General features: G+C 41.9%; 1 pseudogene; it reads left to right on the forward strand.

The window, feature by feature from the left end:
• The first annotated feature begins 1,269 nt into the window (after nucleotides 1-1,269).
• Nucleotides 1,270-2,210, forward strand: LOC132515732 (annexin A2-like; annotated as a pseudogene).
• The last annotated feature ends 5,525 nt before the right edge of the window (nucleotides 2,211-7,735 follow it).

Below are 7,735 nucleotides of genomic sequence, written 5' to 3' on the forward strand. Positions count from 1 at the left end.
CTTACAATAAAGACTTATCTGGCTCAAGATGTCAATAGTGCTAACGCTGAGAAACCCTGAGATATCAGAATCATGCCTGCAAAGCTTCTATTTTGGAATCATCTGAAAAAAACATACATAATAAGTATAAACTTAAGGAAAATGAAAGGAGAAATTTAAAATATGCATAAAGAGCAAGGGAATATATTATCAAGCAGATTTGAAGAATGCAATAAAATTTCTAAAAATGAATTAAGTAAAACAATTGAAATAAAAATTTCAGTGGAACAAACATTTTGAAAAATAGCTTGGAATTATCTAGTAAAATTAAAGGTATACATAACCTGTGACCCAAAAATTCCACTCCTAATACATAGCCTTAAGAAATTTATGCACATATGTTTCAATATACATATACAATGATGTTCATAGCAGCATTGTTGAAAATAGTCTCCACAAAAAGGGGAAAGAACTAATCCAAATATTCTTCAAAAATAGAATAAAAAATTATAATATTCTCATGAACTATACTACTTCCCAGCAGGGAAAATTAGTGAACCACGGGTACAAACGTGGATTAATTTTTAAATATTATGTTGAATAAAAGATGCAAGACCCATAATACAGAGTGTTACATTAAAACAAACAAAAATTGATATATAGCTGGTAAACTATAAAGAAAAGCAAAGAAATGATTACACTAAAGTCACAGTGATGATTATCTCTGGTGGAAGCAGTGGTGGTTGGGGATCAGAAACAGAGACACAAGGGACTTCTGGACTACTGATAATGTTCCATTTATAGGGTGATTATTTGGTATTTGTTTCATAATTAATTGTTAACCTATACATTTATATTTTTGCACTTTTCTGAATTGTGTTACATATTCTCAATGTAAAAAAAAAGTTTAAAAAATGAAGTGGACAGGTTTAACAGCAGCTTAGAAAAAGCTGAAGTGAGAATTACTGTATTGGAAGACAGATCTAAAGAAATTGTCCAGAATGCAGTTCAGAGAGACAAAGAGATAAAAAGTAGGCAAGAAAGATTGCATTGGAATTCTAAAAGACATGAGACAAAAAAGGAGCAGTATTTGAAGGGGTTGATGGCTAAAAATTTCTCAGAACTGAAGAATAGATAACTGACAAAATTGGGAAGCCCAAGTAATCACAAGCAGTTTAAATAAAAAGTAATCCACACCTATAACACATCATAGTGAAACTTTCAGAATGTCTAAAATTTTTTTAAGAAGTCCACATATGGGAATGCTCATAGCTCTTGGTACGTGGCCCAGCTTCTGTCAAAATGTCTACTGCTTATGAAATTTTGCACAAGCCTAACCTGAAGGGTGATTGCATTACACCCTCAAGTACATACAGGTCAGTCAAAGCGTACAACTCTGATGCTGAGTAGAATGCTTTGAACATTGAAACAGCCATCAGGACCAAAGGTATAGATGAAGTTACCATCATCAACATCTTGACCAAATGCAGCAATGAACAGAGACAGGATATTGCCTACCAGAGAAAGACCAAAAAGGAACTTGCATCAACACTGAAGTCAGCCTTGTCCAGCCACCTGAAGATGGTGATTTGAGGCCCATTGAAAACACATGCTCAGTATTATGCTTCTGAACTGAAAGCCTCCATGTAGGGGCTGGGGTTTGATAAGGACTGCCTCATTGAGACCATTTGCTCAAGGACCAACCAGGGGCTACAGGAAATTAACAGTCTACAAGGAAGTGTATAAGATTGATATGGAGAAGGACATTGTTTCTGACATATCTGGTGACTTCTGCAAGCGGACGGTTGCCCCTGCAAAGGGTAGAAGAGGAGAGGATGGCTCTGTCATTGATTTTGTATTGATTGACCAAGATGCCTTGGATCTCTATTGTACTAAAGAGAAGAGGGGAGGAACTGAGGTTCTCAAATGGATCAGCATCATGATCAAGTGTCACCTCCAGAAAGTATTTGAAAGGTACAAGAATTATGGACCTTATAACATGTTAAAGAGCATCAAGAAAGAGGTCAAAGGAGACCAGGAAAATGCTTTCCTGAACCTGGCCTAGTGTATTCATAATAAGCCCCTGCATTTTGCTCCATGAAAGGCAAGGGGACTCATTATAAGGTGTTGATTAGAATCATGGTCTCCAAATTGCTGTACTACTACATCCAGCAAGACTCCAAGAGTGACTACCAGAAAGTGCTCTGTACCTGTGTGGTGGGGATGACTGAAGCCTGAGACTGTCTGAATGTCCAGAAGTAGTGCTTCTATGCTTCTAGCTAACAGTTCTAGAAAATCAGCTTGCTACTAACAGCCCCCTTGTGCCCATTCCCTGCGAGGATGATGTTAGTATTGCTCCCCTTGGCCCCAACCTTATTTTAGTTGCCTAAGCATTGCCTGCCTTTCCTGTCTAGTCTCTCTTTCAGCCAAAAAATGAATATTCCAAGGAGTTGGAAGTGCAATCTATGATGTGAAACACTTTGCCTGTTGTGTACCTTGTCATAAATAGATGATAAACTAAATTTTTATTTTAAAAATTAAGAGAAAAGATATTAAAAGCAGTCAGAGAGAAAAGATGTATAACCTTCAAGTAAATGACAATTACATTAACTCCTTTTTTCATCAATAGTGAAAGCTAGAGAACAGTACAACAATATTCCTAATGTGCTAAAGAAAAAATAAGTCTATTCCTAGAATTATTAAACTTAGTGAAAATAACATCCATGAAAGAAAGAGATCTAAAAACATTAAATAACTCATGGAGTAAAGAGTAATTGAAATTAAAAATATTTAGAAAGGCTTAGAGACAAAACACTACATGTCAAACTTGTGAAATACAATTAAAGTGGTACTTTAGAGAAAAATTATAATCTTAAATGCTTATATTAGAAAATAAAACAGAAGGGAGATCAATATGGTGGAGGAGTAGGTCGTGGAGCTCACCTCCTCCCACAAATACATCAAAAATACATCTCTGTGTGGAACAATTCTCATAGAATATCTACTGAACACAGGCAGAAGACCTCAGACTTCTGAAAGGGCAAGAAAAGCTCCATGTAACCAGGTATGACAAAAGAATAAAGAAAAAGAGAGAGAGAGAAAGGAATCGGAATAGGACCTGTGCCCCTGGGAAGGAGCCATGGAAGAAGAAATGTTACCACACCCTGGAAAGTCCCCTCACTGGCGGGGAGACAAGCCAGGATAGAGGGGGAACTTTGGAGCCTTGGAGGAGAGCATGACAACCAGTCTGTGGAAGGCAAAACAGAGAGAGACCTTCACAGATGGTCGATACCACCACTGTGCACTCCCCAGCCTGAGACGCTTGTCCCCGGTGTGGTCGGGGGCTGGGTGCTAAAGCGTGGGCTTCAGAGGTCAACTTGGGGAGAGAACTGGGATTGGCTGAGTGGAGACAGCCTGAAGGGGCTGGAGCAGGGTGTGGCTGCAACTGAGGGTATATGCAGAAGAAGCCTGAGCCAGCCAGAGTGGCAAGGCACCATTGTTGGGGGGTGCTCAAGGAGAGGGGTGGGACCACATAGGAAATTCTTTCCCCATTCAGGTTGTCAGGTAACAGGACGGCCTATACAAGCTCTGGGGGTGGGCATGAGCCCCCTCTGCCATCATGGGCTTCGGAGGTGGGTGTGGGTCCCTGCCACTTCCGAGAGAATCGAGAGTGAGTGCCAATCACTGTCCCCACCCTGTCATGGGCCCAGGGAGTGTGCTCAGACTGCTGCCACTGCTGAGAGACCCATGAGCAAGAGTTGATTGCTGCCCCTGCTGTTGCAGCCCCTGGGAGTATGCATGAGCCACCACATCTGCACACCCCCTATCAAGGGGCTAACAGCCAGGACATGCTGAGGAAGGAGGTGGAAGGCATCCAAACTAAAAGCAGCTCTCATGCCAAAAATATTAAACCCACACAAGTTACACAGGGATGCTCCCACATATATCTAGCCTTCCAAGACTACAGTAGATAACTGTTTCTCCTAAACTCATGGAGTAAGGGAAACGGAAGTAAAATGAAGAAGCAGAGAAACCACTACCACTTAAAATACCAAGAGAATTTCCCTGAAGGAAGGAACAATGAAACAGACCTCTTCAGTCTAATAGACCCAGAGTCAAAAAGGGGTAATGAAAACACTGACGGAATTAATAAAGGCTATCAACAGAAATGCAGAGTACTGTAAAAAGGAATGAGAAAATATAAGGAGGAGGCAAGAAAAATTAGAAAATTCATTTGCTGAGACAAAAGCTGAACTAAAGGCAATGAATAGCAGAATGAATAATGCAGAAGAATGAAGAAGTGATCTGGAAGATAGAATAATGGAAATCACCCAATCAAAACAGCAGACAGAAAGACAAATGAAGAAATATGAAAGCCATATATGAGACCTATGGGATAATATAACAAGCCAATCTACACATAATAGGGATTCCAGAAGGAGAAGAAAGAGAAAAGGGGATTGAAAATGTATTTGAAGAAATTATAGCTGAAAATTTCCCAAACCTAAAGAAGCAAACAGATATCCAGATACAAGAAGCACAGAGAATCCCAAACAAGATGAACCCAAAGAGACCTACACCAAGACACATTATACTCAAAATGACAAAAGTTAACAATCTTTGAAAGGGAATAATCTGCAACCTAGTATACTCTACCCAGCAAGATTATCATTTAGAATAGAAGGAGAGATAAAGAATTTCTCAGACAAGCAAAAACTAAAAGAATACAGCAATACTAAACCTATCCTACAAGAAATAGTGAAAGGTCTTCTCTAAACAGAAAAGAAGGAAGAAGAAATAGGAAATCACAATTGGAAGTAAATCACTTAAATAAGCCAGTATACAGATCAAAAAGGAAAAAAGAAATCCATCTGTGAAAACAATGATAAACACAAGGAACAGCAAAAGGATAAACATGAAGATGTAAAAAAGGACATCAAAATCATAAAGTGTGGGGGAGGAGAGTAAAAAATGTAGATTCTTATTATCTTTTTTTAGAATTTGTTTGAGCCTACATAACTATCAGTCTAAAGGAAGCAGATATAGGAAGGGGTTAACATACTTGAAAAAAGGGGTAATCACAAACATAAAATAGATGCACAAAAAACAGAAAGAAGAGAACACAAACATAAAATAAAAGGAAATCATCAAACTACAAAAAGAAAAAGAAAGGAACAAAGGAGAAACAGAATCAACAGGAAAACAGGTTTAAAATGGCAATAAAGAGAGGGGGAAGTGCTTCCCTGGTGGCACAGTGGTTGAGAGTCTGCCTGCCAATGCAGGGGACACGGGTTCGTGCCCTGGTCCGGGAAGATCCCACATGCCACGGAGCGACTGGGCCCGTGAGCCATGGCCACTGAGCCTGCGCGTCTGGAGCCTGTGCTCCGCAACGGGAGAGGCCACAACAGTGAGAGGCCCGCATACCGCAAAAAAAAAAAAAAAGAGAGAGTGGGAAGATGGCTGAAGAGTAAGACACGGAGATCACCTTCCTCCCCACAGACACATCAGAAATACATCTACATGTGGAACAACTCCTACAGAACACCCACTGAACGCTGGCAGAAGACCTCAGACCTCCCAAAAGGCAACAAACTCCCCACATACCTGGGTAGGGCAAAAGAAAAAATAATAAACAGAGACAAAAGAATAGGGATGGGACCTGCACCAGTGGGAGGGAGCTGTGAAGGAGGAAAGGTTTCCACACACTAGGAAGCCCCTTCGCGGGCGGAGACTGTGGGTGGTGGAGGGGGGAAGCTTTGGAGCCTCAGAGGAGAGCACAGCAACAGGGGTGCAGAGGGCTAAGTAGAGAGATTCCTGCACAGAGGATCGGTGCCAACCAGCACTCACCAGCCTGAGAGGCTTGTCTGCTCACCAGCCGCGACAGGCGGGGCTGGGAGCTGAGGCTCGGACTTTGGTCGGATCGCAGGGAGAGGACTGGCGGCGTGAACACAGCCTGAAGGGGCTAGTGCACCACGGCTAGCCGGGATGGAGTCCAGGAAAAAGTCTGGACCTGCCAAAGAGGCAAGAGACTTTTTCTTCCCTCTTTGTTTCCTGGTGCACGAGGAGAGGGGATTAAGAGTGCTGTTTAAAGAGCTCCAAAGACGGGCGTGAGCCGCGACTATCAGCGCAGACCCCAGAGACAGGCCTGAGATGTTAAGGCCACTGCTGCTGCCACCAAGAAGCCTCTGTGTGAGCACAGGTCACTATCCACACCTCCCCTCCCGGGAGCCTGCGCAGCCCGCCACTGCCAGGGTCCTGTGATCCAGGGACAACTTCCCTGGGAGAACACATGGTGCGCCTGAGGCTGGTGCAACATCACACTGGCCTCTGCCTCCGCAGGCTCGCCCCACATCTCTACCCTCCCTTCCCCCAGCCTGAGTGAGCCAGAGCCCCCGAATCAGCTGCTCCTTTAACCCCGTCCTGTCTGAGCGAAGAACAGACGCCCTCCATGATCTACATGCAGAGGCAAGGCCAAATCCAAAGCTGAACCCCGGGAGCTGTGTGAACAAAGAATAGAAAGGGAAATTTCTCCCAGTAGCCTCAGAAGTAGCGGATTAAAGCTCCACAATCAACTTGATGTACCCTGCATCAGTGGAATACCTGAATAGGCAATGAATCATCCCAAATTGAGGAGGTGGACTTTGAGAGTAAGATATATTATTTTTCCCCCTTTCCTCTTTTTGTGAGCATGCATATGTATGCTTCTGTGTGAGATTTTGTCTGTATAGTTTTGCTTTCACCATTTGTCCTAGGGTTCTGTCCATCTGTTTTTTGTTTGTTTGTTTTACTTAAAAAATTTTTTTTCTTAATAATTATTTTTTAATTATTTTATTTTATTTTATCTTACTTTATTTTATTTTATTTTATCCTTATTCTTTCTACTTTTTCTCCCTTTTATTCTGAGCCATGTGGATGAAAGGCTCTTGGTGCTGCAGCCAGGAGTCAGTGCTGTGCCTCTGAGGTGGGAGAGCCAACTTCAGGACACTGGTCCACAAGAAACCTCCCAGCTCCACGTAATATCAAACAGCGAAAATCTCCCAGAGATCTCCATCTCAACACCAACACCCAGCTTCACTCAACAACCAGCAAGCTACAGTGCTGGACACCCTACACCAAACAACTAGCAAGACAGGAACACAATCTCATGCATTAGCAGAGAGGCTGCCTAAAATCATAATAAGGCCACAGACAACCCAAAACACCACCAGACATGGACCTGCCTACCAGAAAGACAAGATCCAGCCTTATCCATCAGAACACAGGCACTACTCCCCCCCACCACGAAGCTTACACAACACAATGAACCAACTTTAGCCACTGGGGACAGACACCAAAAACAATGGGAACTACGAACCTGCAGCCTGCAAAAAGGAGGCCCCAAACACAGTAAGATAAGCAAAATGAGAAAACAGAAAAACACACAGCAGATGAAGGAGCAAGATCAAAACCCATCAGACCTAACAAATGAAGAGGAATAGGCAGTCTACCTGAAAAAGATTTCAGAATAATGATAATAAAGATGATCCAAAAGCTTGGAAATAAAATAGAGAAAATGCAAGAAACATTTAACAAGGACCTAGAAGAACTAAAGATGAAACAAGCAATGATGAACAACACAATAAATGAAATTAAAAATACTCTAGAAGGAATCAATAGCAGAATAACTGAGGCAGAAGAACAGATAAGTGACCTGGAAGATAAAATAGTGGAAATAACTACTGCAGAGCAGAATAAAGAAAAAAGAATGAAAAGAACT

The sequence above is a fragment of the Lagenorhynchus albirostris genome, chromosome 2 (assembly GCF_949774975.1).
Source record: "Lagenorhynchus albirostris chromosome 2, mLagAlb1.1, whole genome shotgun sequence".
Taxonomy (NCBI): Eukaryota; Metazoa; Chordata; class Mammalia; order Artiodactyla; family Delphinidae; genus Lagenorhynchus; species Lagenorhynchus albirostris.